Below are 11,823 nucleotides of genomic sequence, written 5' to 3'. Positions count from 1 at the left end.
ACGAGATGCCAACTCCTATATCCAGCACCTGCCTCAGCCCTGCAATCTATCAAGTGTACAAGAAGACTGGATTCGCGCACTAAATGCAGCCCTCACAGAATTCGAACCGCAGAAGAGTCAGTGCAGCCTCATCAGGAAAGCAGAATGCAGAATAAAAGCACCAAGCTCCCACCGAGAGTATGAGAGAAGCTGAAAATAGTTTGGTGTAATTATTTCACCATAGTCCATGCTGAGGTATAGGCAGGTAGACAATATTTATAAAACAAAATCAATGATATGTCTTAGGCTTTCTCTATATCACCAGGAAGAAATTGGCAGAGAGGAAAAAGAATCCACTTAGTTGGAAATCATTCATCCTTATTTCCAGACCAGATCTTACAAGTGAATTCAGTCTCTGAAATCTGGGCAAATCGTAGGATTTTGTTTTCACTCTGACCTTTGGAATCTGGCTCATTAACGCTGGGTCTGTGAGCCCGGTGGACCATCCTCATACTAAACTGACCTACTAGAAGCCAGCCAGTTCAGCTAGACAACCAGCTACTAATCAGCCAGTGTCTGGTTAATTTTTACTGCTCATGAGTTTCCAGGGTCTTCAACAGCCTGCATGCAGGTGCTGAAAGGAACTTTTGCCTTTCTCTTTGTCCTGCCCAGTGGGGACAGGAAGAACAGCCTTCCGTGGGAAACACAGATGAGATTCAGTGACAGTAAGTGAGCCCCAAGGCTGTGGCCTCCCTGCCACGCCACTGGCAGAGGGCACAGCCAAGGACTGCCCTGCTACACCAGGTACCCCTTCAGTCTCTCCGCTGGGGCTGGAGCAGAACGTGGAGATGTGGGTGGCATTACTGACATTGGGGCCATTAGTGGAGATCGGGGATCATAAAAAGAAGACACTCAAATTCCCCCACAAGTCCTGCCTGTGGTCTCTGGGTGTACAGGAAGGACACTCTGCGGGGTAACCGTGTGTTGAGGATATACTTTGGCTGTCTCCCTTGGCAGGGTCATTGGAGGAAGAGCTCATCACTCAGTAAACAGAGAAGGGAGATGCTTATACTTAATAAGCCATTGCAAATGGAAAAAGCAGGCTCCTACCCAATGAGATTCTCTCTGAAAACAAATGGCTTGGATCCAAAGACCACAAAGCCCTTTAAGAATGCCCTCAGTCCCAGGGGCCCCAGGACGTAATCCCTCAGCATCTTCTCTTTCACACGGAGGCAGCTTTAACAAGGGAAGAGAACGGCTGTGTGTGCATGAGTGTGGCACAGTTGTGATTTTTTTTTCTTTTGTCTTAAGTTGCGGAGCCCCTGATGGGCAGCGAGTGCATCCTTCTCTCTGGGGAGCAGCCGCTCCAATTGAAGGAGAGGCCAGACATCAGTGCTTGCACATCAGCCTTCCCAAAGGGTGTGCTCAGGCTCCTCCCTCCACAACCCCAGCATCGCCACGGAGCTCTGGCCCTGCAGCAAGGGGCAGGGTTGGCCTGGCGGCAGAAGGCAAGTGGTGGTCTCTGCCAACACTGGCTGCTCTGGTTTCTCTCGTCTGTGTCCTGGGCCAGCCCTCCTGTTGGATAAAAGAAACAGTGTGGTTCAGTGGCCAAGGTGGAGCTTGGGCAAGGAGCTGGGGCCTCCGACCCTGACACCACAGTCCTTGCCACTGATTATCATATGCCCACGCTAGCTATTTTCACTTAAAATGTGGGCAATAAAAATACTGACCTGTCTCCACAGCTTGTAATGTTAAAAGGAAGTGGAAAGGAGGACGCGGCACTTTCTAAATACTCCACAGAGAACTTCTAAATAAGCCTGGCTGAGCACACCAGCGACCAGGGCCGAGCGAGGCAGCGTAAGCAGAGGTTGCTCTGCAGGGAGACAGTTCCCAGCCAGGGGGTTGGGGTGGACCAGCTGCCCTCCTCCCCGTACACTAGCTATTTCTCAGCCCTCTCTCAGGAAAAAGGACTTCAGGGGTTTCTGCCAGCCCCCACACGTGGCCAGTGTGGGGGACACTGGCGTCTCTTCCAAGTGGAATAAACCAAAGAATGCAAGAAGAAGACAGACACACTTTCTGTCTTCCCTCCTCTCAACTTAAGAGGTGCTGAATCTCTGGTCTCCTTCTGGAAACAAAGAAAAGAATAGGGCTCACTCATACAATGGCCCTTCCATTTTTCCAGCTTTTGATTAGAAAGGGAGGTGATTAGAAATGATTATAAACGGTATTAGATCTGTGTGCCCCTCTCTCTTGGGCATTTTCTCCAGACTGTACAACTGGACTCAAAAATGAAAGAGTAGAGATTTGAAATAGTCATCAGGGTGTTTCCACTCTGCTAAAATCCACGGCCAATTTTCCTTATTAGTGTTACTTCATTAGATTTGCAAGTGTGCCTGCGTGCTCAGTTGCCTCAGCCCTGTTCAACTCTTTGTGACCTCCATGGCTTGTAGCCAGCCTGGCTCCTCTGTTCATGGGATTCTCCAGGCAAGAATACTGGAGTGGGTTGCCATGCCCTCTTCCAGGGTATCTTCCTGATCCGGGAATCGAACCTGTGTGTCCTGAGTCTCCTGCATTAGAGGCAGATTCTTTTCCCTTGAGCCACTTGAGTAGGCACCACAGTCGAACAGGATTCAGCCTTAACAAGAATGAGTTCTGACACAAGATACACCAGGAACATTAAGTGAAATAAACCAGTCACAAAAGGACAAATACTGTGTATGCTTCCATGTATATGAGGGACTCAAAAGTCATCAAATTTATGGAGACAGAAAGTAAAGGTGGGTCCCGGAGGTTGGGGGACGGAGTCAGCGTTTAATAGGGACAGTTTCAGTTTCGGACAATGACAGCGTCCTACGGGTGGTGGTGATGCTTGTATAACAGTAGCAATGTCCTTAATGGCCTAAATCGCACACTGGAAAATGGTGAAGCCGGAGAATTGCATGTGTCTTTTACCAGAATAAAAACTGTCCATCTGACGTCATTTTCTACTCTCACTACATACTTGGGGGGTGGGGATGGGGTGGGGGGCACAGGCATTCCAGTTCCTAGGAAGGGTGGGAGAGGGCTCTCAAGTCCTTCACTATCTCTGGCTTGGACCCGAAGATCCTCTGCTTTTCCTGGGATTTAGATCCCAGCCCCTCTGGTCTCATCACCAGGGCCAAGCCAGGGGTCTCACTCAGGCTGCCCACCCCTCTTCCCGCCTCTGGCCCTTTGCTTCAATGTATGGAGAAAGGTCTCCCACACTGGAAACATCCAGGCAGATGGCAGCTGCGGGGTCTGAAGAGAGGGCGGTTTGGGCCTTGACAGCCACCTCTGCTCCCTTCCTGTCCTCCCTTCTAAGCTGTTCAGGAACGCTAGCCCCTCTGCCAACTTCGAGACTCTGCGGAAATTCCCTGAGCGGACAGGAGCGCAGGGCCACCACGTGTACCGCCCACAATCGCGGGCCTCGAAGGTGGCCTGGAACGCTCAGGAGGGGCCGAACCTTCGCACGCTCCAGCCCACCTTCTGGGGTGCTGGCTCTCTCCAGTCGCTCCCTGTGCCCGGCTTCCTGCGCCCTCTCCAAAGGCCCCTGCAGGACTCCCCACTTGTTAAGTCTTCTCCAAACAGCAGCTCCCAAAAAGCTGCCGCCTGAAGCTCCCCAGAGGCCCTGCAGGACCAAATCGCCCTCCATGGCGCATTTTTGTTTTGTAGCCATTATCCTCTCCCATCGCCCTTCCCCCATCCCTCTGGAAGCTTCTTCGGCTGCAGACCTCTTCATTATGTGGCTGTTTCTTTCCGGAACCTGGTGCTCCCTCCGGAGACTCCTTGGTACTTTGCATCGCTGGCCAAAAGGAGAATGAGAACGCGCGAAGGGCACCAGGGCCCTATAAGGCAGGTGCGAGACGATCCTCCGCCTCCTGTGGCCTGGGGCGCACAGAAGGGAGGACAAGGCGCAGGGGACGGTCCCGAGACCGCAGACGGCCGCTGCACCCCCCGGCCCCCGCTCCCAGGAAGTGGGCTTCGGGGGGCTCCGGATTTGCCGAGCGAAGTGTGCGGTGCGCGCGCCGCGCGGAGGTGGCGTCCGGCTGGTGTGGGAGGAGGCGGGGAGCGTCCGCCCGGGGCCGCGCGGCCAGTCCCCACCTCCGTTCGGCCTCAGCTGCGGCTGCTCCCGTTAGATGGCGCTCGAGGCTTTCCGACTGCTAGCGAAGGTGCGCGGGGCCGGGCACACAAAGCCCCGTGGGCCGGGGGCGAACGCTGCCTGCCGGCGAGGGCGCGCGAGGCCGGGGCCCGTGGCCGCACGCAGGGCCCGGGGGTCGGGCGGGGCGCTCCTGCGGGGACCTCGGCGCGCCGGCTTCAGCATCCACCCCTTCGACCCTCCGCCCACTCGGGCTCGGCCCCGGGGCCCGGCTGCATTCCCGGGAGAGAAGCCGCGAGGCTGGCGGGGGCCGCGGGGCGCGGGGCTCGCGAGTGGGACCTGAGGCCCAGACACTAGCCCCCAGATCGTCCCAGCTCGCTGCTCCTGGACTGGCCGGCCGGCTCTCCGTGAGTCCGGCCTCTGCTTCGCGGGGCAGCAAGTAGGCAGGTGCGGTGTTGGTTGTTGTTGGAATCGTCCGCTGAAATTGTGGTTCGAGAAGAGGTTTAATAAACTTCGTGCGTGCGCATCTCCAACAGCGCCGGGCAAACTTTCTTACTGCCCCCGGTGCCAGGGGATCCGGGAGAGGAAGCTCCAACAGCCTTCTTAAAAAAAAAAAAAAAAGCAAGCCCCGGGGACTGGCGCGTAAGATGTTTCGGTCAATGTCTAAGTAACTGTAGGGGGGATTGCGGAGCGAGCTTTCTTTCCGCCAAGTTCAGCTCTCTTTCCACCCCCTCCAACAAAAGTGACTCGCTCGCGCTCTCCCGTCCCCTAGGCCCCTCCTCGTGTCTCCTGAGCGAGCCCCGCCGTGGAGAGGGGTGCATTTCTCGGAGTCGGAACGCGCAGCGCCGAGACCTCCTTTGTGCCTGCCCTTGGCTGTGAACTTTCCCGCGCGGCGGGTTCTCCTTTAAGAAAATAGCGATCTCCATGAATATTTAATGCAGCGCGAGGGCCGTCCGGGCGGAGGGGATTCCCGCGCCCGGGTCCCCACGGCCGCGACGGGGACCGGGGGGCCAGGGGCGCGAGACCAGCCGGGGCGCGCGGCCCGGCGCGTTCATTTCCATAAGAAAGCCGGCGGCGCGGTCGGAGAGAGGATCTGGCCCCCGGTCGCCCTCCCCTGGGGACCCGGCTTTCTGCTAGAAGCGGGCTCGGGAGCTCAGAGTCCCAAATGTGCGCTCTGGTCTTTGATGCTATCGACAAAGTGTGGTTTCAGATGTTGCCCCGGCTGAGGCCGGTTTCCTGTCTGTGTGTGGAGTAGATGGAAGGACCGCGGCGGGTGAGTCCAAAGCGGGGAGCGGGCGAAAGGCCCGCGGACGGAGGTGGGGGCGGCGCCTGGCGGAGGAAGTTCTCCGGCCCGCAGGGTTCTGCGAAGGGGACCAGGTGGAGACCGAGATCCCCGCACAAAAGAGCGTTTTGAGGGTGGTGGTGGAGGGGGGTGATGAGGGACGAGGGGTCGCGAAGCCCCGCGCCCAGGCGGCTGCTGGTGGGAATGTCTGGCGCGCCTCGCCGCCGGGTCCCTCTGCAAAGACCCAGGCAACTTCGCCTCGCCGCCGCTGACCCTCTTCCTGCGAAGGAATAAAGTGAACTTGCTCAGATCCTCGATTTTGCTGGCGGTTCAGTTGTTTCTGCTTTGGTATTGAGTTTGTTTCTGCCTTTCAGTATTAACAGCCAAGTGTCCTCAATTCTCAAGTGTATGTGTATATTTATATATTCTGTAGTGTGTGTGTATGAAACCTCCTAGGTACTTTATGATATATACATATATAATACACATATATATTCTATAGTGTGTGTATATATGTATTCTTTTGTGTATATATATTCTATAGTGTGTATATATATTCTATTGTGTGTATATATATGTATTTTATTGTGTATATATATAGTCTACAGTGTGTATATGTATATTCTATAGTGTGTGTGTGTGTGTGTATAAAACACACACACACACGTATATATGAAATCTCCTAGGTACTTGATGATCTCATCTGGATAAATTAAAACCCAGATCTGTAATGTTTATTCTTAGTTTACAAAAGGCAGGAAAAAAATGTGTGAGACACATGTCTGCAAATATATCACAAGTACTTTCCTTCTGCTTGAAAAAGTTGCTGCAAATGTCTTCTCCTTCGCTGATCCTGGACGACTTCTACTTCTGGGGGAAACTAAATCTGGTCACCAATAAAGCACCCATCTGATCAAGCAATTAAATACCAATTATGACTACTAATGACTGTATACTAATGACTGGAGTTGAGGACTCCAAACCCAGCTCCAGGTAATCAAGCCGTTTCAAAATTCTGCTACCTCAGATCTTTACAGCACACCACCCCAGTAAAGGAGGTAAGAAGAAAGATGATGTTCTCAAAGAGTTCTCCAGGAGGTAGACATGGTCGAATTTATTTCTTTCTGTAAAGTTGATGTTTACTCCTGGTGGATAACGGAGTCTTCATTTCTGGCCGAATGAAGTGATGCAAAGTGTAATTGATGGTGGTGTTTATTTGGCGAGGATGCAGAATTGGGGGGCAGGCTAGGAGGGGAGGGTGCGTTCTCTCTCCAGTTACTCTGGTAAATGCTGAGAGCTCTGGATGATTTTAAGAAAAAAGTGTTTTAAATCTTTACCTGGGGTCATTGATATCAAGATGGCTGGGAGTTGAAGAAATGAGGGATGGTGAATTCAGGGGGCAAAGGAGAAATAAGGAACTTGGTCCAGGTTTCAATTTTTCTTTTTGCTCACGGGTTCGCATGGTTTTATCCTGAGTGACTGTTCAAAAGAAAAGTTGAGTGAGACTCATCTGCTTGGTGAAAAAGCTCCTGGGGCTGAGGATGGTTCACAGACCTCCTTCCCTCTTTAATGACACCCTCTTCTTATCCCGAATGGAAATCCATGCTCAGTTCTGGTATGGGAGGATGCGGCATGGATGGAGGGAGGGAGGGAACGTATTGCTGTTGGGAATCCATAGTGAGAGGACAGGGCAGCTGGCAGGGGCCCTGACCAGCCTCCATGAGGCAGGCAGGCTCAGCCAGGGGGCAGTTGGAAGTGTCCCTCCCCTCTGCTCCTTGCCAAGAGTTCAGCCCTTTCAGCCTGCCTGTTGGGGACTCTGGGAGAACTGGGGCAGTGAATGTGTTAAGGACGTCTCCCCAGCTCCTTGCTAGCTCCCGGTGAAAGCCAAAGCAGCAGCATACACCTGGTTCTGATGTCTTTACCAGGCTGGTATAATGCCCAGGTTACATGCAGAAACCTGAGCTGCTTTTGACCAGCAAACTCCTTGGCTAAGGAGCATAATGGGGGGATGGTTTCAGAGTGCCTGGCTGCCCCTGCTCTCCCTGTGAAGCATGTGACTCCACCCCATTCTATTCTGTTAGAGTTAATTGCCCTGCAGTGAGAATATCTCACACCTCAGCCTAGGAATACAGCAGAGAAAGGATCCCCCACAGGTAACTGGACGGTGCAGGGTCAGCTTGGACAACTGACGGGTCCCCAGACCACATCTGAATGAAACGGGCCTGTGGCATGCCTCGCTGGTGGCTCTTTTTACCCGTCTCACGCTGTCAGCCGCCCCCATGAGACCCCGTGGTTCCAAGTAGAGCTGCAACCACCCCTGGGAGTGGGCAGCTGATCCCAGAGGCAGATCTGAACAGGACAGCTCCACAGTCAACAACTTAGTCCCTGCTGACCCTGAGACTCCCAGGGAAGAGGGGACTAGAGGCTGGTATACAGCTCGGAATCCAGGCCGTGTGCACCCTGCCTACCACAGGGCCTGGCAGTGGGGTAGTGAGCAGGCCAGGGCTGGGGAACATGGCTCAGGAAATCTGCTGTTCCCTTTGCTAGGGTCGGCTGCACACAAGTCCAAAACAGCAAGTATCTGTGAAGAGGGGTGTGAGTGGCGGCTGGCGCTGGCCCTGTGTCCTGCCAGGGTCCCAGGGCTCCATGCTGGAAGAAAGCTCCCCCAAAGGTGGCCTGGACAGATTCCAGAGGCCATTTGGTCCTCCCCCCCACCCCCATCACTCCCACCTTACGTCACAGAGGCCGGCATCGTCTAGGTCTGAGAGAACTTGCTTTCCCAGGAAACCTGGTGGGGGGGGGGATTCTGGTGAGAGTTGGAGGCAAGTTTCTTCACTTTACTTAAACATTGTTTGGAAAGTGACCCAGAAAGAGGATAGCAAACACGTTTTCGTTACTCACATAGGGCTCCTTAGATGTCAGAAAACTGCCCCCTGCATAAGCCTCCACTAAATGGAGGTTGGTGGAAGGAAGGGGTTTATTCTGTCTCCTCCACCCAAGTCAGTACAATTGAATTTTGTTCTTGAAAAGAAAACAGTGCTGGAAACTTTTCCCAGTCAGACCCACCTAAGTTTCATCAAGGTTTCTTGTCAGCCACTCTAACCCACCCCCATCTCCTTTTCCTTTCTTGTTTGTGGCTGAAAGTTGCATTTGAGGAGGGTTTATACAGTGTTGTTCATGTCAGCAAGCCTCCCCTTCCTCTCCTCTCTCACCCATCCCCCTGGATGGAATCGAAGCTGGAAACCACACACAGAAAAGATTCTCTCTAAAAATTTCTGCTATTCTTCCTGACTAGAGGGGTTGACAAGACGTAGACACATTAAGTTGCAGAAAATACAGTGGACTGATCAGCCAGAATGCATCTCATTTGCACTTGTATGTAGCCAGGGGTAGGGGCCAGAGTCACTCACTGCCTCCAGCCCTCTCGCCATGCTGGGCTGACTGGCTGGAATTTCCGAGCAGGCCCCACTGCAGGGGCCGTTCGTGGGGTCGCAGCCCCAGCCCAGCCTAGGCCAGCGGGAGGAGGTGAGGGTGGTTTGAGGCATCTGGAGGCCTAGCCTGAGGGCTGCAGCCAACTTTGGCAGATCCTCTGCTCTGGGCAGCTTGGGGGCTGGGAGACCTGGAAAGGTAGGTGCTGGCCACTGGGTGTTCAGGTCAGCAACCATTCCCAGTAAAGAGATAGCCACTGGCCACATATCCACATAGTACATCCCCTCCCACCTCTCTCCCAAGGTTCTGCCTTCATCACCCACTTTGTGCTCATCCACCCACGGGTGGAGGGACAGCTCTGCCTATGCTGGGTTCTTCCACCTGCTTCTGTGTCCTGAACTGGGACTCTGAGCTTTTTGCTCTCTTCCTGCCTGTCTCATTCTCAGCCCACGCGCCGAGTTCCCAGGGAAGCCAGTGGGGACAGTTAGGGTGAAGTCACAGAACTTTGAGGTATCCCCACTCCCCAGCCAGCAACCCACCCACTTTCCAGTGCTGCCTCGAACTGTTCCAGACCCCGGGGCTAGGGCACAACGTTGGCAACCCATGTGTTCTGCCACCCCCCCACCCCCAGCAGCCGGAGGCCTAGGCTGCGCTGGGGTGCAGGGTCACTACCAGGGCTCCACACGGCCAGGCTCAGGCCTCAGGAAAGGCAAGCTGCCCCAAGAGCGTGTCCTGGAGGCGTCCTTTCCACAGTGTCCCGCTGGCTTCCCTTGCAAGGCCCTGGTGACTCAACCCCCAGAGCTCCCTGCTGTAGTGCTCCGTCTGGCCAGGCAGGGAGGCATGCCAGGCCTTGCCACCTGGCATCCAGGCACCCTTGGGCCCCACCACAGCCCATCGCCTTCCCAGACAACCAGGTGCTTGCTCAACAAGACCAGCGCTAGCTCGCCTGCCCGGGGACCAGCCCGCGGCGGCCTGCAGGAGCACGGGGTCCGAGGTGGAGAATCCGTGCAGCGGGCCCCGCGCCATGTACAGCGCTGGCACATCCACAGAGCCTCAGGGACCATCAAGGGACTCCCCTCTCAGGAGCTGGGGACACGCCTGTAAGGTGTGCAGTCCTTTGGAGATCCCTGGTGCTACTTTGGCACGAATCCTTTGTTACAGCTTTGGGAGCCTGCTTGCCTGCCAGCGGCCCCCGCTCCTGGGCCTGCCACCTCCACCAGCCCCCGCTCCCTCCTGCAGAGAGGGCCGGGTGCAGGGGAGCTGCGCGGGTCAGCTGTCCTGCTCCACATCCCCCTCCGGCCAAGTGCTTGTCCCTCGGTTACATCTCCCCTTGGTGCTTGGGGCAGATGAGCACGTTTTGCACCACCTTCGCCTTTGGGGCGAGGTTCTCCCAGAAAAACAGGCTTTCTGAATGTGACCTCGGGCGGCAGCAGGCAACTTCCCGCTGCTGGTGAAAGAGCTGCTCTCCTGCCCCAGGCCAAGGTGACCGGGTGCACGCAGCAGGGCCATGAGCAGGTGGTAACCTGCTCTCCCACAGTCAGGATTTGAGGATTCTGACCAAAAGGGCGGGGTAAGGATAACGTGGCTGGGACCTAACTTGGTTCCTAAGGGCTCCAGGACCACCAGGGCCTGGTGTTCCTAGGTAGGACGGTTCTCCTCCAGCCCCCAGAATATGCACAAGCTCTCTTTAGCCTGAATACAGCTGGGGCAGTGTGTTTAAAGGATGCTCCAGCACCGCCGCAGGGGAGGTGCAAGCTATGACTGTTCCTGTGCACATGGGCTTGCACGCATCGTCGTACGTGGCCACACTCCCATCTCTCAGAGTTTTTCCATTTAATCTGTCTAAATTCCTTTTTTCTGGGCCTTTTTGCCTACACATAGTCACCTGGGTGAGGGCCTATCCCCACAGAAAGTTCTGTGCGTTATGTAACACACGCACACAGGGATCCCTTTGGTTACCAATTTGCTCCAATCAGCCAGCAATTGGTTTTCTGGCTGGGATGGGGGTGATGCGAATAGAGGTGGAGGCTTCGTTCCCTGGGGGGCTTCCCCTGCCTCCTTGAAGCCCCAGTTCAGGCCCAGAAACAAAAGAGTAGGTAACTGATCTATCTTTGGTCTCTCTCTTCACGTCCACCCGCCTCGCCTACAGACCAGCAGGCCTTCCTTTTTGATAAACAGAGGACAGCCTATGAATTCAGGTACACAGGTAGGGAGTGCTGAGCTGTGAGGCACTCCCCACCAATGGAAATCAAAACTCCCATTTTAGGTGTGGGCTGCAGGCTTGAGCCTTGAGTCTCCACCACCTCCTCTCCCCTCCCTGGACCTAAGGCTATTTGCTTAGCCTCCCTCTCTTGTTAAAATAGTTCCTGGAAGAGCTAAAGATGTCAGGTTCGAAGCATTTTAAAGCCCTGTTGGGAAAAAATCTTGTAGGGGTATAAAACACAATCAGTAGGATAGCCTAAGCAAGTTTGAAAGATTTCTTTCCCCAAATGTTAATGAAAAATTGTTTCTAGGTGTTGTTTTGTTCTCGGATTGTTGTAACCTATACAGTCTCAAGCCCAAGCTAGTAAGATGTTTTCATATTGCTAGTTTCTGGGTGATACTGTACTTTCTAACTAGACCTAATTTATTCTTCATTTTAAACTCTGCCGGAGACTGTTCAACCTTGGAAACATGAATGAAGAATAGACTCTCTCCCTCTGAGATTGTCACAGGGGCAGAGTGGAAGGACCCCTTCACACCTCCAGGTTGCCCTGCTTGAACCCGAGTGGACTGAGGGTGGCAGGTTTGCGCACCTTATATTTCAGTGCTGGCACAAGGGAAGCTCTCTGAAACGAGTATCTCTTCTATTTCAGTGTGCAGTGTTCCAGTCAACTAAATGGACTTGCCTTCAGCCAGGAGGAAGCGAGTTCTGCAGGACAGAACTAATATTGGGTCTCCCAGGAAGCTCTTCATCAAAACAGCCCTTGTCTTTTTTTTTTTGTTTCTGAATTAAAAAGATGCGTTTGCCTTCCTCTCC

The 11,823-nt window shown here is 54.1% G+C and overlaps 1 long non-coding RNA gene across 1 annotated transcript; it reads left to right on the top strand.

The window, feature by feature from the left end:
- Window positions 1-5,123: 5,123 nt before the first annotated feature.
- LOC120851219 lies at window positions 5,124-11,823 on the top strand. Its single transcript, XR_005718262.1, has 2 exons — window positions 5,124-5,366; window positions 11,660-11,823. It is a non-coding gene; the product is annotated as an uncharacterized LOC120851219 (long non-coding RNA).

The sequence above is a fragment of the Oryx dammah genome, unplaced genomic scaffold (genome assembly GCF_014754425.2).
Source record: "Oryx dammah isolate SB20612 unplaced genomic scaffold, SCBI_Odam_1.1 HiC_scaffold_25, whole genome shotgun sequence".
Lineage (NCBI taxonomy): Eukaryota > Metazoa > Chordata > Mammalia > Artiodactyla > Bovidae > Oryx > Oryx dammah.
The sequence above is the reverse complement of the archived record's forward strand: the minus strand, read 5'-3'. Positions and strand labels throughout refer to the sequence as shown.